This window comes from Mustela lutreola, chromosome 12 (assembly GCF_030435805.1).
Source record: "Mustela lutreola isolate mMusLut2 chromosome 12, mMusLut2.pri, whole genome shotgun sequence".
NCBI classification, from domain to species: Eukaryota; Metazoa; Chordata; class Mammalia; order Carnivora; family Mustelidae; genus Mustela; species Mustela lutreola.
In genome coordinates this window covers 13006868-13033511 of record NC_081301.1, presented here as the reverse complement: position 1 = coordinate 13033511, position 26644 = coordinate 13006868, and the positions used below count along the sequence as shown (strand labels likewise).

The 26644-nt window shown below is 51.7% G+C and overlaps 1 protein-coding gene and 1 long non-coding RNA gene across 6 annotated transcripts in view; one reads left to right on the top strand and one right to left on the bottom strand.

The window, feature by feature from the left end:
- Positions 1–23492, bottom strand: part of GGTA1 (glycoprotein alpha-galactosyltransferase 1 (inactive)) — a 52894-nt gene extending 29402 nt beyond the window's left edge. The window contains exons 1-2 of one of the 4 annotated variants that reach the window (XM_059141013.1): positions 22958–23290; positions 22388–22554 (exon numbers count right to left, since the gene is read on the bottom strand). The gene's annotated coding sequence lies outside the window, so the exon portion shown is untranslated. Of the gene's footprint in view, positions 1–11439; positions 11460–22387; positions 22555–22957; positions 23291–23388 lie in introns of those variants that run through there. The other 3 variants (XM_059141014.1, XM_059141015.1, XM_059141011.1) reach the window with 3 other exon arrangements.
- Positions 23493–23532: 40 nt separating this feature from the next.
- On the top strand, positions 23533–25712 carry LOC131812033 (uncharacterized). Of its 2 annotated transcripts, XR_009346247.1 has the most exons (3): positions 23533–23731; positions 25111–25301; positions 25449–25712. It is a non-coding gene; the product is annotated as an uncharacterized LOC131812033 (long non-coding RNA). The 2 variants fall into 2 exon arrangements; XR_009346246.1 differs by lacking the exon at positions 23533–23731 and having other exon boundaries at positions 23779–25301.
- The last annotated feature ends 932 nt before the right edge of the window (positions 25713–26644 follow it).

The window sequence follows — 26644 nt, the reverse complement described above, 5'->3', positions numbered from 1 at the left end:
AGCGCTGCTGGCAGTGAGCGGTGGGATGGAGGGAGCGAGGCGGAGACGAGTGCAGTCCACGCTACTGCAGGTGTCGACGCTTGGGTGTCCAGCGTGGGCCCAGGTCAGTGTCCGCACCAGGAGTCCGGTGAAACAGCCGCTCGCTGCCGTTTGCAAGTTTGCCCTCGGCTGGTGCCCAGGTTCCTGGGTGCAGCAGCGGAGTGGACTAGTACTGGTGCTTCTGAAGAATGCAGTGCAAAGGGTGGGAGTCTGGGGAGCTGCTGAGTTCTGTCCTATATGCCTCAGGTTCGAAGAACCTGCTGGAGCCCACTCAGCAGGGTGTCCTGGAGAGATTGAGGCCGGGAGGGGTGCAGTTTGGGAGATGCCAGCACACAGGCAAGAGCGGGCAGGTCTGGTGAGTGCTCAACCCAGCAGCATAGAGGGCAAAGCGGGACATCCCTAATAGGCACCGCCCTGAAACCAGGCGGGCACTGCTAAGAGGCAGGGCATGGGGGCGGGGAGTGGGAGGGGGTCAAGCCAGGAACAAAAGGAATTGCAACAGCCCGAGAGGACCCTGGCAGCCAAGACAGCCATGGGAGGGCAGCAGGCAGAGACCGGTGAGGACATCTGGAGTCCCAGCTCTCGTCGGACCCCTTCAGGGCCCCCTGGCCGCTGGACGAGAGGAGAAGGCCACACACCTGTGTCTGGGCAAGGTGGCTGCTGTCTTGAGAATTGCAAGGAGCGCCACCCCAGAGGTGGTTCTGGTCCTGGCTCTGCGTCCCATTTCAGGCAACTCCCTGCATGTGTGGGTTGTTTCCCACGCTTCCCCCCCTTCTCCCCCTAACCCTCCACCTCCTGGCAGATGAAAAGCTTGGGCTAGGGTCTCCTGCTCTGCCTGCATCCCGGCCCCCCTCCAACCCGGCCACAGACTCTGGCTGCAGACCCCTGCATAGGGGCGGCTGGGGCTTTCAGAGCCCTAGGCTGTGATGGGGCTCCCAACACCAGAGACAGAAGGGGAGGCCCCAGCCTTTGGCTGGAGAAAGGCACTCTGGGTGGGGCGCAGAGCCAACAGGTGTGCCTAATCCACGGCTTCATCTGGCTGAGATCACAACCGCCGAGAGGCAAGTTCCAAGCAGCCTCCGCCTCCCTCAGCTGCGGTGGGAGGTCCTCCAGCAAGCGCATAGCACGGAGAGAGAAGGGAAGGTTTTCAGGCTGGCCCCTGCCCGGGTCCTCTTCTCCCTCCCACCGGCAGAGCCTGCGTCTCAAGGGGCCAGCTCCCAGTCCCAGCCTCGCTGCCCCTGTGTGTTGCCCTGGCTGGTTGACGTCTGCCAGGTGACATGAGAGAAATTAACAAGTCACTCTCATCCGCAAGAGTTCAAGTCCCTCTGGCTTTTATGCCAGTGGTAATCTGTCAATGCTCCCAGGGTCTCACTAGCCAGCCTGTCCCCAAAAGTTGTTCACCACTGACAGCATGCATACCAGACAGCCTCTGCTTGAAGGCTTCTAGTGATGGGGAACTGTTTCATCTCTAGACTTTTCTCTCTTTTTTTTAAGATTTTATTTATTTGTTTGAGAGAAAGAGAGAGAGAGAGAGCAGAAGCAGGGGAGAGGGAGAGAGAAAAGCAGACTCTCCGCTGAGCAGGGAACCCGCCGTGGGGCTCGATCCCAGGTCCCTGAGATCATGACCTGAACCAAAGGCAGACACTGAACCAACCAAGCCACCCAGGTGTCCCATCTCTAGACTTTTCTGATGGTTTAAAGCACATCTTTTCAGTGTGTCACCGATCTCTGATCTCTGCTTCCTAGAATGTTATTAGTAAGGATAAAGGCTACCATATCATTCATTTACATGCGCCATTTCATCTGATCCTTACTCTGATCAGTGACGATGCTCTCCATTTCCCAGGCAGAGAACTGGGGCTCAGAGGTTAAGTAACACAGACAAGATCACAAAGCCAATAAGCTCTCTCTGTCCACAGAGCCGTGCCTTCCCCACCGAACCCGACAGCTCCTCGGAAATCCAACTCTTTCCTCTGCAAGCAAACACGATCTTCCTCTCACACTTCAGCAAAGCCATGCCCACCAGCGTTCATTCCAGCAATACACACGTGAAGGGCATTTCCCCCGTACCGGGGACTGTGCTGGGACGTAGCTATGCACAGCTTGAATCAGACCTGCTGCCTGCACTTTTCCAAGTCCATATCTGGTGAAGGACATGTGTACCTACAAATGCCAAATGCTGTTTACAGGTATCAGTTCCTGATTCTACCGTCAGGCTACCCGTGCTGGCCTTGGCACAGAGGCAGGCCGTGCGCGCGACCACTGGCAGAAAGAAGTCAGCACTCCTCTCCCCCTAGGGGTCTGTCTCCTGTTCCTTCGTTTTTACCGTCCCCGTTTCTATCACTTGTGCTTTGCCTTTACCGGTAAAATGAGAGTAACAACGCCTTTCTCTTCAACCATGGTGAATGACAGGGTACACAAACAGTGCGTGGCACAGGGCCTGATGTTGGAATAAGTGCTCAGTGGCAGCTACTTAATTCCTAATAATGATTATTCCAGAACTCTCCAGCTCATAGCATCCCCTGCTCTGTGTTCCCAAAGAATCTGCCATGTTCCTGGGTCCTAAAAACAACCAGCCTGTCCTTTGGATGGGGCCTTTTCAAATCTTCCCACCTGCTGGAGCCTCCCTAGCCCATGAGGCAGGGTGAGTACTGCTCCTCCCACCAGTAGAGGAATCTGGGGACTTGCCCAAGGAGACTCAACTTGGGCCAGAAGCTGGGTTTGGATGGAGCCAAACCCAGTTTCTCCCAACCTGCTTCTGGCCCATAGGAAGTCTGAAGGTCACTGCTTCAGTCCAATTGGAAGGGAATGATGTAGTCCCTTGTTTATTCATTTATAAAATAAGTACTGATTTCGTGTCCACTTGGCCCTGCTCAGCCTGCTAGGTCTACAAGGATTAGCCAATATGGCCTCACTCCCATGGAGCTCTGGAGAGAAGCTGAGCCCAGAATCCAAGTATTGCACTGCCAAATGCATTCTGTGATCGAGGTGAATGTCCCAACACAGGAAAGACAAAGGAGCCCCCCAACACGCAGCCACTCCCATACTCTGAGCTCCACAGCTTTCTGGAAGAATCGGAACACAGTCTCACAAGCCACCTGCCCATGGGGCTGCTGGAACATCCTTACTACCCAAGGTCACTCTACCCTTAAGCATGCCCCCTGTCTCCTGAGCCTTTTGTAGCTGAGAAAACTGAGGCTCTGAGGAAGGGAAATGACTGCTCCGCCTGGCAATGACATGACATCAGGGCTGCTACCCAGGTGTCTGGCATCTCTCCAGGACAAGATGCCTCTAAACCACAGCACAGAAAATCGAAGGGCTCAGGGAGGGGCTGGAGGCCACCGTCAACAGTCTTCTTCCCAACTTTCCTTATTTGTGGCCCAGAAAACTCCAGAAGCCTCTGCCAGCGATGGCCACATCATTGTTCTTCCCCTCCCTTGGCCCCACTGCTCTTGAATGATTTGGGGATGCCAACGGTGGGCTTTCTTACAGAAAGGTCATTGGGAAAAGGTGAGCACGGGATGGGCTGAAGCTAAGAGAGGCAACCAATTCAGAAAAAAAACATCCTCACGCATAAACATAAAACAGCTCAGAAATGGAGCAAAACTTTGTAAATATGAGCTCCACTGAGGCCACATCACATGAGTCTGTTATGAAGAATGTGGTGTGAAAGCCCAGTTCAACCCCATTGCCTTGGCCTTGGTTGTACGCTTAGGGCCTGGAGCTCTGAGGAGGTACTGCCTGCCCTCCTCACGGGTCCATTCTTCACTTGAGTTTCTGCTTCTGTTCTCTCCAGACATGACGGCAGCCATGTGTGCCTTTCTGTTTTTCTGTCTGGGGCTGAGACATGGCCTTGGGGTTTTAATCGGGTTGTGGTTTCCTAGGACATACAATGCAAAGTCCATAGGCTGCTCTGTCTACACCACCTGGGCTGCTTACCTCAGCTAGGCACAGAAGGGAACCCTCCACCCCCCACCCCCCACTGCCCAGGTCTCACTAATGCTGTCCCACCAAATATTTCCAGCTCCCCATCTTCACTACAGGATTTCACTTCCTGGTCCCCTTGTGGTTGGGGACTCGCGACTCATCGGCCCAATGTGGTAAGAGTGGGCTATTCAATAGCCAGAGAAAGACCCCCTCTCTTGTCTCTGTGCCATGGAGTATATTCAAGAAGGTGTTCTAGCAGCCTGGTTCCCAGGCCGTGAGGGACACAGCCACCAGCTGACCCTGGATACCGTATCTGTTAGAGTAGGAAATAAACCTCTATGGGTCTGGTCCCTAGCCTCGAGGGGCTACTTCTCGCTATAACCTACTCCATCCCGACTCAGATATGCAGCCCATCTTGCACAGAGTAGGCGACTCTCGAGGTCTTGGTCTACCCTCTTCCCTGTCAAAACCTCACCTTCTTCATCACTAAGAGCCCTGCATGGCCACACACAAGGCAGAGGAGGTGAGAACAGTTCTCCAATGCCCTGGAGAAATCTTCTCCTCAAGTCCCAATGATGGCTGAACGTTCACCCGCTTTTTGAAAAGAATAAGGAAGATGAATGGGTTGTTGTCTACAGACTCCCCCTATCTGAAATAGCTAGATCATTTGATAAGAGCAAGAGAGACTGCACCTGAGAGCCCGCAGGTGAGCAGCAGGTGCCAGGAGTGCTGGGAGGGGAAAGGGAGAGACTGACCAGGGACAAGGACCCAGGGTGCCAAGCAGCCCTGGAAGCCTCCTGGGGTCGGAACTGGGCTGACCACACGGTCACCTTCAGTGATCACAGGAGACGAGGAGGCAGGGCTCACAGTGGGTTCTACTGTTATCCCACTTTACAGAGAAGGAAATCGAGGCCCAGAGAGATGATATGGCTTGCTCAGCTCCAACAGCTAAGGGTCGGGCCAGAACTATCCAAGCCTGGTGGGCCCGAAAGCTTAGCCACTACTTGTAATCCTTCAGCCGGAGCCATGGCACTCTCTTGGAGCTCCCCTTGGCCCTTTATCAAGCTTTCCTTCTGCACCTGAACTTCTCCTTCTAATTACTACTTCATATGTATAGCGTTTCCCAAGCCATATCGTGAGCTCCGAAGAGCAGGAATAAGTACTTTATACAATAACTAGTAATAGTAGCTGTAGCAGCAGCAAATGCTACTCTTTATTGAACACACAATATGCCAGGCTGTGTTCTAAGCACTTTACACTCATTCAGTTCTCACTCAACTCTGAAACACGTATGAATCACCCCCATTCTGCAGATGCGGAAACCTCTCATTCTGAGCTGAAACTCGACCTCTGCTCTTAGTATTTTAATAACGATAGTTCAACTTGAGTCCTTTCTGCTATAATCTCATTTATTGTTATTTTTCAGATTTTAAAACATTCTCAGGGGTCTGTGGGCTTCCCCAGATGCCAAAGGAATCCAGGGTGGAGGCACGTGCCTGGGTTCCAGAAGCAGGATTCGATCCCCCCACCTACCCTGCAGAACCCAGAGCTCCTGGCTAGGACAGGGCAAGCAGAGTAAGGGACCCTATGCCATCTTCCTGCAAGGGCCAGGAGTGAATCACTGCTCCTTTAGCCCATCTGCACATCATAAATACCATAAACAACCATAAATACTTCAATTTCAGTAGTATGAGCCCATGTATAACAAATCCTCATTGAAACAAACAAGTCACTTGTTTCCCCAATAAAAAGAAAATTTAGCATCCAGTGTGCTCATCAGAAAAGCGTCAGTTGGTGGATCACAAACTGGAATACCAGGCGGGTTTGTGACAGCTGCCTCTGGATACAATGCTGGCTGACCCCCAGCCCCAGCTATGCATCCTCGAGGGTCGACGAGCTGGCCGTCCCCCGCTAGCCTTGCCTTCTTAGCATCTGTGCACTGCCTCAGATGAAATCCGATCCTATCTATGCTGAAGTTTCATAAAGCAAATTTCAGGCATCCAACCTGCATGCTGAATCACCAGGCAGGCAGAGCTCTCTAAATTTTGGAAAATCTGGGCTATTATAGGACTCAGGGATAAGGCAGCTGGGGCCAGTGCTCTCTGTCCAGACCAGACAGCTGTCCTCCTTGGCAGGTGGCCAGTGCCGAGGGCCAAGCCTCAGGACATCCAGTGCCAGTCTTGGCACTGCTCCGATAGGCTATCTGACCTTCCATATGTTGCAGCTATCTGATTTTTTTTTTTTTTATCCTCCAGAGATGGGGTGTGTACCAGATTCAATGCCAGCCCATCAAGAATCACAAAGCACCCAGTGTATGCCTGGAGCTGTAGAGAATGCAGAAATTATACACAGCCTCCCTAAGGAGCTTACATTCTAGTGGGGGGAGCCAGGCCTTGAAGAAAGGAATTATTGCCTACAGTGATAAGAAATCAATGCAAGTGGGGAGGTTCTGTTTTGGGGTCAAGGAGGAAGGAGGAAGGTGTACCACACAGGGTTGTGTGCCAGGCTTCAGAGAGGAAGGGGCTCCGTTCGAACCCGGCGTCTGAAGGGTGACTGCATGGGGAGGAGTATCCATGGGTTGAAGGACAAGCATGTGCAAATGCAGGGGGCTAGAATGAGAGCACCCCCGGTGTGGACGGGGGAGCGAAGGGTCCAGTCCTGCTCTCTCCCACATCTACTGCTTTGGAATCCAGAAGAATCCCTGGAAACTGTATTTTTTTTTAAGATTTTATTTATTTATTTGATAGACAGAGATCACAAGTGGGCAGAGAGGCAGGCAGAGAGAGAGGAGGAAGCAGGCTCCCTGCAAAGCAGAGAGCCCGATGCGGGGCTCGATCCCAGGACCCTGAGATCATGACCTGAGCTGAAGGCAGAGGCTTTAACCCACTGAGTTACCCAGGTGCCCTGGAAACTGTATTTTTAACAAGCTCTCTAAGTGATTCCAACATGCAAGCAGTAAGTGCCATGTGTTGGAAAAAAAAAAAAAGACTGAATGAAGTACAAAAATGAACTTGTCCTCGGGCAAGTCCCTTCCCTGCTCAAAATGTCTTCTCTTCTTTAAAATAAAGGCACTGGGTCGCCCTGGTATTTTTTCCAACTGTGTTCTAGAGAACCCCAGAATCTCCCAAAGGCCCTTGGGAATCACAAGAGGGAGATGGGGAGGCCGAGAGAGCAGGGCTCTGAGCCCCCAGGCCACCCTTCCTTGGATCACCTCCCCTTTTCTCTGTCCGTTATCGTATGCTGTGCTATTTTGTTTGCCGTAAAGTTTCCTTGGCTACAAAGAACTTTTAAAACCACGGAATTGGATGATCACCCAAGAATCCCCAAGGAGAAATTTTTAAATTCCTTAAAGGCAACAACCTACTTTTGTGGCGTATTCCTCCGGCAAGTAGGGACACAGCACGAGCCTGCTCACCGGGGTTAGGCATTTTAAAATCATTTGCTGCAGAGCAGAAATCAATGAGTGGAGGGAGAAACGTGGGAACAGCAATGCAATGGAATATTACACGATCTTTTAAAGAAACATTGTTTTTGAAGAATAGTTAATAAAATGGGAAATTAAATGAGAATGCCAGACACCAAAATACACATAGACTACGATCTCAACTCTGGATCTAATATATCAAAATGTAGGACAAGTATGGTGGGTCCTCAAAAAATTAAACATTGAATTCTCATACGATCCAGCAATCCTATTTGTGGGTATATACCCCCCAAAAAAACTGTAAACAAGGACTTGAAGGAGTAATTGGGGTTTTTTGGTTTTTTATTTACTTATGTTTAAAGATTTTATGTATTTATTTGAGAGAAAAAGCGCAAGCTAGGGGAGGGCCAGAGGGAGGAGAAGCAGACCCCTTGCTGAGCAGGAAGCAGGCATGGGACAGGATCCCAGGATTCTGATCATGACCTGAGCAGAGGCTTAACAGACTGAGCCACCCAGGTGCCCCCCTGAAGAGCTATTTGTGCACCAAAGTCTAAGCAGCATTATTCACAATAGCCAGAAAGGTAGAAACAGCTCAGATGTCCATGGAAGAATGGATGGGTAGACAGAGTGTGGTTTATCCATACAATGGAATAGGATTCGGCCTTGGAAAGGGAGGAGGTTGTGACACCTGCTTCAACAGGGATAAACCTTGAAAACATTATGCCCAATGAGATAAGCCAGATGCCAAAGGACAAATACTGGATGATCCTACTTAGATGAGGTGCCTCGAATCATTGAATTCACAGAGACAGAAAGTAGAGTGAAGGTTGCCAAGGGTTGGGGCGCGGAGGGAATGGGCAGTTACTGCTCTGGGTACAGAGTTTCCCCTGGCGAGGATGGAAATGTTCCAGAGATGGACGGTAGTGACGGTTGCACACTGATGTACACGTATTTAATGCTAGTGAATGGTTCGCCCAGAAAGTGTTATAATGGTAAGTTTTACATTATGTATATTTCACCAAGGTTTAAAAAAAAAAAAAAAATACCAGCCAGAACCAGATTCACGTGGTAATGGTGGTGAATTGTGTGAAGAGACTGTGGGAAAGCCATCACTTTATTCTTTCCACCTCCCCGCATTTGCAAATGACTTTCAAAACTGGACAAAAATCCACTTAATTAAGTAAATCTGGTGGTTCTCTGACACTTTCCAAAAATGCATTGTTGCCTTTTATGAAATGGAAGCAATACTTTGTGTACTTAATTAATAAAAGGAGCCAAGTTCAAGGATGCCAACTCAAGAACACAGCAAGCCACTCAGTCAAAATGAACAACAGGCAGAGTGCTTCCCCTTTTTAAGACAGCTGTCCTCACCTACATTTAAATAAATTTCAGATAAAAACAGAACCAAAATATAATTCTCTAACGAGCTTCCCCAAAAGCTGTCTGGCTTGGGAAAGCTCAAACACACACTGAAGAGAAAGAACACCCCAGAAAAGTGGGGGACAGCCCATGTTTTCTTCAGGACATTCACACACCAGTTGGGAAAGCGACTTCGCCAGTCAAGTTCTATCCCTTATGCTTCTGGAAAACACTCTTGGGCAGAAAGAATTACAAATCCAGGAGAGCCCCGCCTTCTGTGTTCACTGCAAATCCATTTCCTCCAACAGCCCCCAAATATTTAAAGGATCCTGGCTGGAAGAGCAGCTGATGGGTCTCCCCACCAAGGTGCCCTCTATCCAGCTACACCCGCCTTTACTGACTCCTGGGCCCTCTGGGCAGGGTGAGGCCCCGGCTACCCCAGAGCGGCTTGTCACTGGCCATGGGACCTCAGGCAGTCCTTACCCAACCCAGGGGAAGAAAGGCCCCCACCTTGTAGGGCCGTGGCAGGGGTTACATGTATAGTGTCCCTGAGATGCTGGGCACACAGCAGGTGCTCAGGCTTCTACCTTTCTGTCTCAGAAGTTCACCGTTCAAGATTCATGTGCGCCTTGGCGGTGGACTGGAGCGTGGTAGTTACCAAAGGTAGTTAATGCTGAGCGGCGGGTTTCAGGACTATGGTACAGCAGTGGGGTAAACAGAGGCTCCTTCAGACCCAGGGTTCAGGAGCAGCCCTGGAAGGCAGGGGACGGGAGCCCAGCAGCCCCCACAACACCCAGCTCTAGCTCTAACGCTGGCCGGCACAAAGCTCTTGCATTGGAGTCCATGTGAGATCCTCAGAGCTGGAAGGTGGACTCCATTTCACAGATGAAGAAACAGAGGTTCAGAGAGGCTATCTGTTCTATTCAAGGTTACATGGTTAGGGAATGGCCAGATAAAGGGTTTTCTTTAAAACTCCCTTGGCATGATGAGTTTGGGGGTGGGGGCAGGGGTTCCTGGTACTTTTAGCTCCACCACTAACTCCTTCGTCCACTAGTTGTTTACCTCTTGCCTCTCTCTTTAGAAAAAGTTTTCAAGAAAAGGCAGGAAAGGAAACAGGAAGATTCTGAGACACTAAATTAGGTAAGGTGCCACTTTCTGGGCTCTGGCGTCCTCATCTGTAGAATGAGGCACTTCCTGCCTCAAGACCTTCGCACATGCTCTGTGGGGACCCCTTTCCCTGCCCCCTCACACCTGCGCACCCTCCTCCTTTCCTTTAGGCTTCGATGACGGTGTCACTCCCCAAAGGACATCTCCCCGTTAAATTTTTAATCTCCCTTGCGGCAGTGTATGCCTCTCCTTTGGGGCAATGTCCCCTCTATCTGGACACAGGCATACACGCCTCACCATGAGATGGAAGATTCATCATTAATCAGCCGGCACAGAGGAGACAGTCAATGGTTTTCGTTGTACGATGTTTCAAAAAACAAGTTCCTCTTGAGGCTCTGAGCTTCAGAAAGCACCCTCCTGTCCCCACCCATGGCCACGCTGTCCTCGGGTTCTCATCTACACAACAAGGGGAGGTGGACAGGGGACGTATTATTTTTCTGCCAGCTCACCCGTTCTCTGATTTTATCCCCTCAACCAACCAACCCACCAACCCAACACAACACCCTTTGTGAGTTCGGCGCACGGACAAGTTTGCAGAACAGGTTCTGGCATTCTTGGGCCTCCCTTTCCCCATCTCCAGAATGACGCATTCAGGTCCAACCTTCTGGGCTCTTCCCACTCTCGACAATAGTGATTCCAGTAAGGAGGCTGCCTCCTCCCCTTGCCTTTTGCTGGGAGCAATACCTTGGACACAGGAAATGGGACACCCAGCTTGTTGCTTGCAAGCATGGCTGGACTAACGCAGAAACAGAGTTTCTGAACCTTCTACTAAAGCCAAGACTCCATGCCCAAGACCTTTCTCCAACAGTGTGGGCAGGGCACCCTGTTGGTGCCCATCTGGGCCTCCCTTGCCACCCCCACCCTGGAGGGTAAGGCCCCTGGGCTCCGGCCCACGCCCCATGTGACCACAGGGAAGCCCCCACCCCTCTTTCGACCTGCGTTTCCCATCTGTTGAGTAATGGGCCTGGATGTGGGGGCTGCACTGGCTCCCCGCTCGCTCGATTCCAGAAGGCAGCGCGGTGCCACGATGAAGGGCATCATCTCCTCGCCTGTGTCTGGGTCCCCAAATCTCTCCTTTGCCATGTGGCCCCAGGAAATGTCTTCACCTTTCTGTGCCTCAATTTCCTCATTTGCAAAGCTGGGCGGTGGTTCTCTGGCTGATGAAAAGCCAGGCCTCCCGGAGAGCTCCCGGGCAGCATCTGAGGTGAGGAAATGCCCGGGGAGCGTGAGTGTTTGTTTCATTACCACTCTGGCTTCGGGATCGCTTCCCTTTCTCACCTTGCCCAGACCCTCCTACCGGCCCTGCCAGCCACACCCGGCCCCGTGCCTCAGAGAAAGCCAATCGGCATCTCGGGTGCAGTGAAGCTCATCCCAGAAAGAGAAATGTAGGGCCAACGGCAGAAAGTCCTAGCGTGCTTCCCCAAAGCAGATGGATTTGGGGGCCAGCTGCTACCCCAGGAAGGTCTGTGGGCGCATCCAGATTCAGCAGCGGGGGGAGGGTCTTGGGGCCCCCCTCCACTCACCCGGGAGAGGATGGCTGTTTGGGAAGATCGATGAGATGCAGTAGAAGATGCCAGGTGTGGGGTCAGCTCTGTTCCTGTCTCTGTCCTGAACATCACAGGTGAAGAGGAGGTTGGACTCAGTCATCACAGCCCCCGAGGAGCGGGCAACAGAGGACTCTGTCTCCTGTGAGAAGTGCTAGTCTCTCCCCTCCAGGGGCATGGGAGGGGTGGGCAGCGCTGCCTCCCTCTGCTCCTCACAGAGTGGTCCGGAACCACACCCGGCCTCAGTTTCCTCACTGGCTGCTTCCGCCGGCTGCTGTGGGAATGAAAGGAGCCTGGGCCAAGGTCCCCCAGAGCCGCGGCCCTCAGAACTAGGCCTGCGGAAGGATGCTGTTTTCTCCCGCATGAGGAGGCAAAGAAATTGAGAGAATACTCATTTTACTGTATTTTAACAAAGTATCATCCACGGAGGATTAGAAACAGAGGAACCACGAAGGACTGACTGTTCTTCCACACTGTCCTAAGCCCTAAAGCCTGGTGCAGGAGACACAGGGTCACAGCCTGCCCCCTGCAGCTGCCCCGTGTGGCTTCAGTGGGCTCTGCGTTCAAGGTGGAGTCTGGGCTCCGATCCTGCTGGAACAACTCACCCAGGCAGACCCGCCATCCTGAGCCGAGAGCAATTCACCCAGTGGCAAATGCCATTGGCCTTGGAGTCTCAGCCGCCACGGCACAGGCTCTCTCAGCACAGTCCAGAAGGCCGGGCAGGAACCACTCATGCTGCTCAAGGAAAGTCCCTGGCACTTAGGGTTAAAAAAGCTGTCCGCAGAGAAAAGAATAAAACCAACGGTTCCCAAAACCCCTGCACTAGCTGCCCTGACTGGCTGCATCGTGTGGATGGGGTGTCTTTCTCAGGGACAGACATGTTTTATTTTATTTTTAAAGATTTTATTTATTTATTTGACAGACAGAGATCACAAGTAGGCAGAGAGGCAGGCAGAGAGAAAGAGGAGGAAGCAGGCTCCCTGTTGAGCAGAGAGCCCGATGAGGGGTTCGATCCCAGGACCCTGAGATCATGACCTGAACCAAAGGCAGAGGCTTTAAGCCACTGAGCCACCCAGGCACCCGACAGAGATGTTTTAATAGTGGCGGAGAACCTTAGGGGTTTCCACTCAAACCCTTTTCTTTTGCAGCTAAAGGAAGAAGCTCAAGGAAAAATGCCCTTTATAGCAGAGGCAGGATTTGAACCCTCAAAGGCTCCTTGGCTTACTTCCATTCATTCTACGGATCCACGACTACGGAGGGCCTACGGCCCAGATGTGCTGTTCTAAGCACTGGGGACATGACGGGGAACCAAACAGGTTCTCTGTTCCCACAGAGCTCACATTCCAGTTGGTAAGCAAATCAAACTAATAATTATAATTAACGAATAATTAAGGATGTAATTTCAAGAGTCATAAAGCAAATAAAAGATGTGAACATGGGGCGCCTGGGGGGCTCAGGTAAGCATCCGACTCTTGATCTAGGCTCAGGTCCTGATCTCAGGGACCTGGGATGGAGCCCCAGGGGCTCCGTGCTCAGCAGGGAGCCTGCATGAGATCCCCTCTCTCTCTTTCTCCCTCTGCCCCGCCCCGCCAACCTCATGCTCACTCTCTCAAATAAATATTTTAAAAAAAGAAAAAAAAAAAAACGTGTTAACATGTTTGAGACTGACCGTGGGGGCAGGGAGGGCTGTTTGGGAATCCTGTTTGCACTGGCCTTTCTCCGTGGTCCCCAGGGACCTCCCAAGCCAGGAGCATGCTGAATTTGGCTCATGTTGGCTTGTAAGAGCCAAATGCTAAATTTTCAGGAATTTGGCAAGTGAGTTGTTAAACACAGCCATCATTAAAAATTAAATTGTGTAACCTTACAATTAAATGATTGTATTATGAACAAAGGTAATCATCAAAACTCATCACTTCCTAATTGTTTTATTACATGGTATACCCTTGAGGTTATTTCCAACCAACCTTATGCAGACATGGAGGCAAGTGCTAACAGTATGCTCCCAAGTCCTTAACTGGTGGCTTGAAACTGGTCACGGTGGAAATATTTGTGGAAATTGGCAAATACCATGTATCAGGGCTTTTTCAATTCTCCAGGAGCTAGTCATGAAACATTCACCAGCCTGCCTCCATGTCTAGATCTAACCCGGGTGTTCTGTGTCTGTGGGAGTCTGTGTTCTTCCGGCCAGAGGGTGTGGTGGTGCAGCCCCAACTCTCCTGGGGATTGGGGGGTTGCGGGGGTGGGGGGGGGTGCTTCCAGTCACGGGGCCTGAACTTTCTCTTCCTTTTTTAAGGCTTCCCCAGTGAGGAAGGGAAGCCAGACTAGGATCTCTAAATGGATCTGTCTGTTCCTGCAAAAGAGCTGGTCTCTTCAACAGGACTTTTTGAGGGTTCATCCTGCAGTTGATTGAATTTTGGTCACTTAAGTCCTACTCTTACGGGAAGTATCTTGAGGCAGCAAAAATTTAAAGGAACCCTGCAGAGAATCTGTTTGTAGGAAAGTTTGTGGTCCACTTCTGACTTCTAGATTTTCCTAAGTTGCGTTTCCTTCCTTTGAGGGCACAACTGTTCTGGTAACAGCTGAGTGAAGTTACTTCCGCTGAGTGTAACGACAAGGGGGGGTTCCCATTTAAGAACATCATGCCACGGGGCACGTTTGTCTCTAAACTCCGCCCCAGTCCACTCTGCACCACAAAATGCTGAGGCCCAGATGTTTGATAAGGTGACCAAGGCCAGGCTGCCCCTTTGAGAGCTCTCCAGAAGCCTTCTCCCTCCTGCAGCTATGGCCCTGTGACTCTCCTTAGGCCTGCAGGGTCCGGAGAGCACTGAGGGTGCCCCAACTCTCTCGTGGCTTTGGTGGACTCTGTGGCTTCTCAGCCTCGTGTCAACAATCACTTCCGGCCACCAGAGCAGAAGGGGCCAGACGCTCTCCCATCCACCCAGGTGTCCCCGGATTAAAGGAGCCTCTCCTGGGCCTGGCCAGTTAGGGGGTTTGACATCGCAAAGAAGTGCACGAAGGTTCGGAAGCCTGGGAAACATTACAGCAGCTCTGGCGGCGGCAAGAGCTAGAATCAGCTCCTGGGCAGGACCCTAACTGTGTTGTTGGTGGCCCACGTCTACTGCTTCTGGTCAGCTTGGTGTTCTGTCCTCCCCAGGGATACTGTGAGCGGTAAAAGAAATCCTTCCGACACATGCCTTGTCTGCCTCTGCGATCTAGAATCTCCAGCTGTTGCTTCCAACCGTGATCTCTGCCCAGTACACGTTCTCAGGTGCTACTCTGTATATTAACCTCAAACATTTACTGAGCACTTGCACGCCCAGAAAATAATTCTTAAGCACTCAGTTGAATTTGTGCATAGGAATATTACCCGGCCCTTCCTCTGCACAGCTCTGGCTAACACACGAAGACAGAAGTCGCCATACAAAATACCACTGCAGAGGCAACCGCAGACTTAGTCAACTCAGTGCACCAAGACCCTACCCCTGATTCGGAGAAGTGTCTTGCCCTCCCCACAGAAGCCAGGCAAGTCCTCTCGGGGACAGCTGGAAGGCCACTTGAGGACTCGCGGTTCCCTGAGGGAAGAGACAGGGGGGCAGCTGCTGTTCTGCACACAGACGCTACCAACCCAAAGTCATCCCTCCAGGCAGCAGGCCCGTCATGGTAGGCTTGCTGCCCTCTCTGGGTGCCTGTGGGCACCAAAGCTGTCCAGGTTCTGGAATAGCCAGCAGGATATCAGGATGATTGGTTCTTACGGCCTCTTCCCTCTTCCTGAAACACTTTCCTCTTCACCCTCTAACTCCTGTGGGGCTCGGTTTATAGGTCACTTTCTCAAGGAAGCCCTCCCTGACCACCTCTCCTGATAGGTGCAGGCCCCTGTGAAACCCACCCTGCGCTTCTCCTTCACGACTCTTGCTGTGCAGTCTTTCTTTTTAACAACTGTCTCTCCAGCCGAATCCCAGCCTCCCTGTGGTCAGGGACTGTGTCTCTGATCGCTGCTCCCTCCCAGGCATCTAGCCCAGCACACAGCAGCTGCCCAACAGATTCTGGGCCTGTGGATAACTGAGCGAATGAACTTATGGTGGTTCAGTGGCTGCTGAACGAATAGCTAATTTCAAAGCACGGTCTCTGGCACAGGTGCATCTCCTGTGCCACAGTCCCTGGTGTCCAACTGGCGAGAAGGGGTCAAAAATGTGGACTCCCTCTGGGCACACGACTGCTTCTCCTTCTTGGCTTTTACTTTTGAGTGTTCATTGCCCAGGGTGGTTGGACTTGCTGGTTAACAGCAGGAGTTGCTCACAGAGAAGTTTGCTAGATCACGGCCTCGGGCCATTTTGCTGGCGGAGTTGGGGGCCGATTGTGGCCCCCAACCACTCTTCCCGCTGGCAGCGTGTGTGCTGTGTCCAGGGGACGGCCAGATCAGCTCACGTTCAGCCCCGACTCTTCCCACCGTCCTGCCCCTAAGTGCACATTTATTTTAAAAACTTTTTTAAAGATTTTTTATTTATTTGACAGAGAGAGAGATCACAAGTAGGCAGAGAGGCAGGCAGAGAGAGAGGGGGGAGGAAGCAGGCCCCCTGCTGAGCAGAGAGCCTGATGTGGGGCTGAATCCCAGGACCCTGGGATCATGACCTGAGCCAAAGGCAGAGGCTTTAACCCACTGAGCCAGCCAGGCGCCCCCCTAAGTGCACATTTAAAAGCAAGTCTCCTGAAGACAAGAGCACCTAGCCCAAATGCAATTAAAACTTCCATTGAGAACTCATCCCAAGACCTGGCCTCTGTCTCCCGGCCTCGTGCAGACACTGCCTTTCACTCTCTCTGGATGATTTGTCTGAGCAGCACCAGGGAGCAGCCGTGTCCCGGGAGGCACATGGCTTTATGCCCAACACCCTAGAACCTTCAGACCCATCTTCGCTCCCCCTGCCTGTACCCCGCCAGGGTCTCCAAGCCACACCATGTCTGCAGCCGGGACTAGGCTTTCATGCCTCCCTTCTGCTATGGGTTCTTGAGAGATTTGGGCCGAAACATTAGAACTCCCATCCCTCGGTCCGCCCCTCCCTCCGTAAAATGGGGACCTAATTTCTAATCTGCTGCCCTCACAGGGCTTTTGTGACCCTCAAGCAAGATGGAAATATGACTTCACTCTTCGAACTGCCGACTGGCATAGGGAACGCTAATAATAATTCTATAATTATTTTTCTGTTTTCCCCGGGGTTTTGCTGTCAGCCCGAAGCCAGCTGATCTCTTCCAGGCTCATTCCACCCAACCCCTCTCAGCACTGTTCAGTCCTCCTGACAACATCCCCCCGGGAACCTTGCTCTGCCCCCACCCCAACTTCCCCAGACCGTCCAGACCCTGGGCTCTCCCCCTCCCTCTCAGACCACTCGCTCATCGAGGTGGGGGCTGGCCCAGGTGGGCGAACCACCATCTTTCCTGCTGTTCCCACCTGCCAAGCACGGGTGGCTCGAGAGAGAAGACACAGGCTGCACAACACCCCCCACCACCACCACCACCAGCGGAGCAGACTTTCCCCGGTGCACAAAACCCAGGAGCACACAGCTCCACCCTCCCCCAGCCATCACCACCTCTCCCTTATGAAACTCTGTTTGGCAACAAAAATGAGCAGAGTGGCTGCTGGAGCGCGTGTCCTGGCAACGTCCCCAGCCGGGTCCGCCAGCCTGCAGCCGAGGTCCGTGGCCTCCACACTGGGGCGGGACAAGCACAGCTGAGCACGTCAGCTCTCTGGTTGGCGATTTACATGACATATTTTTACTTCCTCTATTTTGAATGGACAGGACTTTTAGAATTCTTGGTTAAATACACAAAAGGACGACCCCTTTGCCTTCGGTACATGGACCCAATCTACATCACTTTGGCTTCCCCAACGAACTCAGCCGGCCTCCCTCTCCCAGGAGCAAAGATAAAACTTCTGGGAGAGGACCTTCGGCCCACGCCAAGCGGTGAGGGGCTCTGCTCCTCCTGGAGCCAGTGGACGGCCAGTAAGAATACGAAGTCAGGCAGTGGGCCAACAGGGGCCACACTTCACCACCAGGGGAGCTCTCTGTCAAGGAAGAAAGAACTGACCACAGGTGACAAAACGTAACTGCAGGTTCCCCAGGGTAGCTGGGCAGGCAAGGGAAGGGCGGGGGTGGGCAGGGCAGCGCCTGACTCCTGGAAAGCAGGATGAAGAGACTGGCTTCCCAGAAAGGACGATGACCAAGCTGGGTGGTGAAGCAGGAGTAGGAGTCTGCAGGTGGATTTGGCGAGGAAGTGAAGAGGGTGTTCCAAGCAGGGGTGGGCAGCATGGGAGAGAGCCCAGAGCCTTAAATCCAGGAGAAGGTTTCAGGAACTGAGGCCTGAGCAGAAATTCAAAGGGGCCTTATACCTTGATGGCAGAGTGGGGCCTGGGAAAAATCAAAACCCCAATCGGCCCGGTGTCTGGCAAGGCCCGGGTTCCAGTGACGAGATGTACTAGAGGACACGAGCCTGGAGCAGAGAGCATGGAGCCATGGCAGCAGCGGTCCGGGGGAGCGCACTGCCCCTCAATGAAGCAGGCTCAGCGGCGTGGAAGTACAGGACGACAAAGAGTCGGACTGCCTGCCTGGACGGGGTCAGACACTTGGTTCCAGGGAGACTGCCAGACGGAGGGACCGTGTGCACAAAGCTACACGGACTTGAAAGCACACTGCCATGCCTGCAGAGAGCGCAACTGTCCCAAAGAGTAGACCGTGCAAAGGGGACTCGTTCTGAGAGATTTTAAAAAAAAGTCAATGGAGACTTGTATTGGGGAGTTATGAACAAATATGTGTGCTTAACTGGAGTGCTATTCCCAAGCATCATTCCCTGCCAGAGAGCAGAGTTAGAGACAAACCCCCAAGATACGGCAGGTTCGATTCCTGACTACTGCAATAAAGCAAATACTGCTACCAAGTGAATTGAATGAATTTTGTGGGTTTTTTTCATGCCTATAAAAGTTATGTTTATGCCACACTGTAGTCTATTAAGAGCATTATTTCTTTAAAAAAAAATAAAAAGAACAGCGTACGTGTCTTAATTTAAAAATTCCTTATTGCTTTAAAAAAAATGCTAGCCAGTATCTGGGCTTTCAGCAATTTGGAATTTTTTTGCTGGTGGAGGAGGGTCTTGCCTTGATGCCGATGGCTACAGATCAGGGTTAACTGGTTGCTGCGGGTTGGGGTGGCTCAGCAATTTCTTAAAACAAGAAAAGAGGGAAGTTTTCTATATCAATGATTCTTGTTTTCGTGAATGATTTCTCTAGAGCACAAGATGCTATTTGCTAATATTTTGTTCACATTAGAACTTCTTTTAAAATTGGAGTCAGTCCTCTCAAATCCTGCCTCTGCTTTAACAACCAAGTTGATGTCATGAGATTGCAGCAACTCAAATATAGGAATAATGAAAGAGTTTGTTGAAATAATGAAAACATTGCAAGAACTACCAAAATGTGCCACAGAGACACACTGAGCAAATGCTGTTGAAAAAAAAAAAAAATGGTACAGATGGGGCACCTGGGTGATTCAGTCGGTTAAGCACCTGACTCTTGATATCAGCTCAGGTCATGATCTCAGATCCTGGGATGGAGCCCTGCGTGGTGGGGCTTCCTGCTCAGGGGGGCATCTGCTTGTCCCTCTGCCCCTCCCCCTTACTCGTGCCTATATATCCATCCATCAGTCTTCCTGACTTTGGGCCCGTTCAGAGCACGGGCTTTATGAGACACCCCACCCTTCCTTTCTTCCTCCAGCTCTAACCACAAAAATAACACCTACCGGATCGAGGCAGGTCCTTCAGCCTGCGTTCTGAAGGGAGAAGACACATGGAGCAGATGTGTCTGGCTGGCACCGGGAGCACAGCCACGAGACCACGTGGCCTCCTGCTCTGCAGCAGCCACATAAGGCAAACCATAAACTTTAGCGGCTGTCAGCTAAGACTGGAGGGTTGTTTGTTACCCAGCACAGCTGCAGCAAAAACTACCCGATACACACGAGCCAGGTGAGATGAGAAGGGAGCAGATGGTGAAGAACCTTCCACGTCACGAAGGTTGTGCACGTGGAGGGTCAACAGAGAATTCTGTAGCTGATAAGCTTTCTCCCCTTCATTCACTCACATCCAGCCTCAGAAGTGGAGACATCCATCCTTCTTCCAAACCAACCTCCCGGCTCCCTCCTACTCCCCCTAGCACCTTGCTCTATTGGCCAACCTTCCCTCTCCTGGACTGAGTCCTTCCCCCGAGCCTCCATTTCCCTTGTCTTTTGCATCCTAAAATCCCTTCCTTCCCCCTGTCTTTGGACAACTGTAGCTCAATCTCCCTCTGGTCTTTTCAAACAAATTTCTTGCAAGAGCTGCCTGTACTCACCATCTCTGCTTCTTTTGCTCTCAGGTCTCAGAGATCTAGCTTGGCTGCCCTCAATTCCACCAAAACTACACCCAGCAGATTTCAGTTATCTCCTGACTGCCCAGTGCATTTTCCTGTCCTTACCTTCCCAGACAGTTCTGCACCATTTAGCATGGAACCAAATACATTATCCCTGCCCTTGACCCAAACATTCCTCTTTATATATTCTCCCAGTGGTGCCATCATTCATCCAGTGACCCATGATGGAAAGCCAATATGAGATGATGAGTGCTATTCCATTCTTGTCAAGTCTGTAGTGTGGCTGAGACCTCCAAGAAGAGATGCTCAACGGGCAGTTAAACATGTGAATCAGGGACCCAAAACGGAGATGTGAACTGGAGATAAGATGATTGTCCTGCAGGCTGCATTTAAAGCCATAAGCATGGACGAACTTGCCATGTGTACAGAATAGGAGGACCAGGTCTTAAATCTCAGGTGACACATGGAGAGCTCAGCTGAGCCCAGAAATCCACACTCCTAAGGTCACAATTCCAACTACTGGCCTCCAAACTATTATCTTAGTCCATATTCTGTCCCCAGTTCATGCTGTCTCCTCCAACAACCTTTACAATTCCATTGTTAAAATAGAAGGTATGAGATACCATCACCCAGCCCCTAAAATAACTAAAATCAAAACAACTGACGCCACCAGACATCGTCAAGGGTGTGGAATAATCACAAGCCTCATACATTTCTGGGGGAACACTCCCACAAATGTCTACAAAAGGATTCTACAAGAAATTAAGAGCTCGACTGGAAATTACCCAAAATGTTCATCAACAAGAGACCTAATAAATAAGCCAATTGTGGTATACCCATCCGGAATGTGTACTACTCAGGAATAAAAAGGGACAAATACTCATATATGTAGCAATACAGATGACCTTGAAAACCACTATGTCAAGTGAAATAAACCTGAGATAAACAGTACGAGTCCATTTACGTGAAGGCCAAGAGCAGCCAAAATTAATCAATGGTAATAAAATCAGAAAAATGGTTGCCTGTAAGGACAAAGGAAAATTAGTTTGGCGTGGGAACTTTCTAGGATGATGCAAATATTTACATTTCATTTTGGGTAGCAACAACATGGCCACAAACAACTGCCAAGACATGTTTGAACCGAACACTTAAGATCTGTGGATGCTATTGTGTGTAGATTATCCTTTAGTGAAAAATTAGAAAAATAAAATAATTTTAAGTATCTACAAAAAAAAAAAACCCACTAAACTAAAAAAGAAACTACAGTGCAGAAAACACACCTGTTTCAAATACGATTACATTTATAGTATGAAGGCCCAGTCTCCCACTTAATGCTCCCCCCTCTTTCAGCCTGTCTCCCCACCCCTCACCCTTGCTCCCATCTTAATGACATCTGTCCATTAGCCATTTTTTTTTTAATCCATCATGAGAGATAACATAATGTACAGAGCACAAGATGTAGAGTCAGACAGAGCTGCAGTCCAATCCCAGCCTCGAGTTAAAAGCTAAATGATGGGGAGTGGGGGGCAGTGAGCCCCTTGGCCTCTGGCTGGGCTCAGATGGGGCCAGCGTGCCCACTAGCTCCTGCTGAACGCGTTTCTTTTTTATCTCAGCCTGTGAAACCACGTCCCATGTGCAGTTCCACAAAAATCGTAAGGAAAAACAAAACAAAACCTCAGACCATGCGATTCTTCCAGGAGCAGGAGATGGACCTGAGGCCCTGGAGTTAGGGTCCAAGCAAGCCGGTGCTAACAGCTGGCCAAATGGCTGCCCAGGGCCAGGGAAAGGGGCTCCCAGCCCAGGACTCGGGGGACAGGTTTCCTGGCAAGGTCTGGCCATCAGACTAGTCACACTAGTCACACTAGTCACTTTGCACACCTCTTGAATCAGTTTCTCCACTCAACATGACCAACTCAGACTGGATCTGAAGAACGTGATACTAAAAACAGCCCCTGGGGTTTCCCAATATATAGAAGAGATAAAGGCTTCTAGAAGGAAACTTGGTTCATCTGAAAGAAGGCAGGGAGGGGTCAGAGCCCTGCCCTGGAGGCCCTCCTCCCTGACTATGGTGCTAGGCAGCCAGGACCACAAGACTCCCAGAGGCACAGCCCGAAATCTCTCGGACTAGGTAAAGAGGTAAAAACCGAAATCTCTCGGACTAGTTAAAAAGGTAAAAACCGTAGGGACTTTTTCAAGCTCTGCTTTCTTCAGTCATTGAGAATCTGCCACTTGCAGCAATAACCGAGATCTGCACCTGCCCCCATCTGGTGCTGTAGGTAAGGTAAACCTAGCAAGAACTTGGAACAAGATAAAAGTCCTTGCTTAGTGTATCCACAAAGACACAGAAGGGCAGCAGAACAACCATGTCCCCACCCAGCACGGCTCACACAGGCCCCTCCGCACTGGCATTTTCTTACTCAGAACAGCATCCCCATTTCAGAGTTGCAGAAACTGAGGCTGCCCCTGGGCAAGCGTCGCCCAGCTAAGAAGCAGTGAGGCCCGGGCTCCCCGGGGCATCTCCTGCCTCCTGAGACGTACCTATTTCCAGGTAAACGGAGGAGACAACGAGGCCTGTGCAGGAGCCAGAAGGCGCGCAAACGACAAGCAAAGCCACGGAAGCCGCCGCCGGGTCTCCTCTCCTTCCTGGGCGAGGGGGCGGGGAGGAGCCGCGTTGACACCCTCCTCGCCTTCCTCCTGCTTCCCGCCTGCCAGCGGGAAGATTGGGAAATCTCAATTCGTCCTGCTTTCTCTCCTCGAGCGCTGACAATTTTTTCCACTTTACTGTTTTATTGGATGCCTTTCAAGAGTTTGTGCAATCATTCTGTTTAGCTGTTTTTCTGCCATTTTCAAAGGCGGGTGGTGTCCCTTTCTAGCAGCAACGGGGTAGTTTGTAAAGTCGAAGGGACCCTGTCTCCTCCCTTCAACCCAGTGCAGCAGGCCCTTTTGCTGCCAAAGTTAGAAATGTTTGAAACTTTCCCCGCGCAGCGCCGGGTGTTTGGCTCGGTCCTCCCTCTCGGACCACTCCCCCTCTGTGCTCTTGCTTTCAGGGGCTCGCCCGCCCCTCGCTCTACCTTCCCAGGCTCCCTCTTCCCAGGGGCATCCTCTTACCGTCCGGTCCTGGGCCAGAGCCATCTTCTGTCCCGCCCGACAGGAGGGGACAGACTCCTCACTCCTTTCCAGATTCCTCAGGGACGGGGGTCCTACCGCCGTGCCCTCCCCCAAAGCCTCCTCTCTCCCGCCCGCATCCCGCGGACCGCGTGGGGAGAACCCCACCCGCAGCCCCTCTGGCGAGTCTGTAGGCTGGGCAGAGGCAACGACGGGGACAGGATGCAGACAGGGACAGGATGGGGACAGGGACTGGGGCAGAGTGATAGCGACAAGAACAAAAGCGAGGACACAGGCAGGGCAGAAACAGGGCTGGGCCGGAGCGGTGGCCCGCTTCTCGTCCCCGCCGCCCCCACGCCACGCCCGCAGCCCCGGGGCCGCCGGAGTCCAGCTCCGGCGGCCCCGGGGCTCGGGCGGCGCCCCGCGGGACCCACCTGATCCGCAGAGCCCGGGCGCACGGGGGGGAGCTGCACGGCGCCTCGGCCCCCGGCCCGGCGGCGCCCTCGGCCGCCCGCCCAGTCTCCGCGCCGCCTCTGCCGGAGCCCCGCGGGGCGTGCCGGGGCGGGGTGTGCAGCCTGCGCTCCGGCGGGCGGGCCGCGGGGCGCTGGCCCCGGGCGGCGGGCGGCGGGCGGAGGGCAGGGGCGCGCGCGGGAGCCGGCGAGCGCTCTACAGCGTTGGCGCTCCCCGCCCGGCGCCGCCCGCGGCTGTGTGTGCGGAGCCGGGCCCGCCCCGGACACTGGCAGCCCGGAGGCCGGCGGCGCGAGTGCGTGAGTGCGGGTGCGTGTGAGTGTCTGCGGGCGGGGAGGCGGGGGTGTCTGTTTCATTTTCACTCAGGCAGAAAAAAGCCTGCAACCAGCAAAAAAAGAAAAGAAAATCCCTGGTGACGGTAGCTGGGCCTCTTTGCCATCTCGGGCTGCACGTGGTGGGGGTGGCGGGGGGGGGGGGAGGGGGGGAACCCGGAGCTTCGGAGAGTGGGGTGGGGTCTGTCACCCCGTACTGCAGGGAGGGGCCTCGGAGGCCCTGGCGCGCCGCCAAACCCTGGGGAAGCGGAGAGCCTGGGAGGTCTGATCCACCATTTGTTTCCTGGGGAAGGAAGAGCGCAGATGGGCGACAGCGACAGGCGGGCGGGCTGCAGCCTTCGCGGCTCTTGCCGGAGCCCCCCAAGTCCTGAGCTCCGGAAGTGGGGGCTGGTCACTGGGCATCTGGTGCGGGTCCTGCCCACGCGCGTTGACAGACTCCAGCCCAAGTTTCTCAAATGCCCTACACACTCCCTGGGGTTCTCCACTGGAATTATTTAAAAAGGAGCACCCCCCACCCCAACAACATCTATTGGAGAGTTTGTGCTTCTGCGCCCGGTATGACGGGCGGCTACTCCTAGTCAGTTGGTGTAGGCACATCCGGCTGCCCTCCCTTAGCTTGCCCGCTTTGAGGAAGACAACAGGCGTCCTACTCCCCCTCTGGGGCCCACCACCAGGCTTTTTGCGGGTGAACAGTCAAAACTTCCTTTTGCTCGGATCCTTTGCCATTGAACGTCAATTATTTGAAGGACTGGGAAATCAGCTTCTTAAATATTTTAATGCATTGGAACTATACTTTGACGCCAAGGAAGTGGCACAAAGCCTGGGTGTAATGTACAATTTTAATTGTTTCATGCTAAACAGAAGGGAACAGAAGCCTAGTTGGATCCTTGGAGGAGGCACAGAGGCTGACAGTGGGCCAGGTGCCTGTCTTCCAGCTTGGAAGAATGAGGTTTCCTGATGGGTCTGATGTGGGAAAGAAAGGCAGAAGGAAATGCAGATAAAATTAAATGTCCTTATAACCTGCTGCCCATTAACAAATACTTGAGATAGGCAGAATATAACCTTCCTCCAGGAAGCTCCTTACTGTCTTAATGTTAATGACTTGCTAGAGGGAAAAGCAACCTTAGCTTGACAATCCAAGGCCTCTGGTAGCCTGTGAGTCTTTGGCACCTGAAAATCCTTTTGGAACTTCCATTATCTTGACTTCTACCAGCCCCACAGTATATAATCTTGTTGCTCCTTACAATCCCAGGGCAGTAGCTCCTTCTGCCCATGGCTTCTGTCCCCACGCTTTAATAAAACCACCTTTTTGCACCAAAGATGTCTCAAGAATTCTTTCTTGGCTGTGGGCCCCAGATCTTACCAGCACCAGGCCTCCAAAAGCTACAACGAATGGTCCAGTGGAGTGAGATGGTGGGAGAAGGAAATCATCAGCCCCACACAGCAGCTCAGGAATGAGGAGCTCTCTGGCAATCAGCACAATGGGTCCCTTGCTAGAGCATAAATTGGGCCATTATTGTCTTTGGTGAACACACTTGTAGTCAGTAGTAAGTATCACCATAAATATACAATAAGTAATATGATACTAAATGCATTATTTCCGTTTCTCATTAGTGCGTTGGGGAACGCATTGTTTAAGTTGCCCAGCCCATCCAACTGGATTATAAATGAGGATTTTTGTTTTTGTTTTTAAGAAAACAATGAAGATAACTCTGACCGTGGTTCAAGGGATGGCTCATCAAGATCAAAATCAAAAGACAATGACACCGGAAACATAAAACATGTAAAAACTTTACTCTGCTACTGTTAAATCCCAATGTCAGCCATTGGATTTCAGCCATACCTCATCAGTTGCATTCATTAAATGTTGTTAATTTGGATTTTCTTGGTTTCACAGTTGTGTGTCTGTTTCCTTAGATTTGTTGGGCTTTATGGTTGATTTGTAGAGCTGTGAGCTTGAGGAGCTCATGCTTAATTTAGTTTTATTGCTATTTCTGGAACCATAAGATAAATATAACTTAAGTCAACAGTGTGGGTCTGGAAGTTTTGTTTTGCTTTGAGAGGATCCGTGTAGTTCTCACAATTTAACCTCAGTTCTACTGACAATATCTGAGCTGGAAAACACCTTGAAAACTCTACTCCCTGGGCTTAGGGTGGGAAGTTCTAGGTTTAAGTCTTTAGATTAGTCATTCTTCTCTTCGGAGTTTCATTTGCCTTATATGCAAAATGGCGTAAGATGACTAGATCTTGGGGGAGGTAAAATCAAAGTTGGTGGCCTTGGAACGTGCTGCCACGTCCCAGGAATGTGAGACTGGATTCATGGAGGGGAGGGGTGAGTCAGGTAGGCAATTGGCTAGCGCTGACCACTTGTGGGCTTTGCTCTAAGCACTCCAGCCATACCTGAACCCCACCCTCTTAATCAGCTCATCCTCATCACATCCCCATTTTCCAGGGAAGAAAGCCAAGGCACAGACAAGCAACTTTGTTCTCCATCTCTCTAGGTATTGATGGGGGACATAAAAGGCAGAAGAGAAATTACTAAATGTCCTTACTCCTTGCAGCCCATTGATGGGTACTTCAAACAGGCAGAGTGACATTCCTCTAGGAGCTCAGCTGCCTCAATGTTACTACTTTGCTAAGGGCAAAAGGCGATCTTAGCCCAACCCCCAGGATCTTGTGTGTCTACTTTAACATATAAAAATTCCTTGAGAAATCCCCCAAGATCCATGTTGGCAATCATCGCCCAAGCATGTGACCTACTGATGTACATCTGAAGGGTCTCATGACTAAGGTTTTCTTAGACGGTAATAAATGACCTTTTCCCAATAAGAGCTAGCTCCCTCAAGGTCCTGGAAACCTTGCTTCCAAAATTCTTCAGGGACTTACGCCA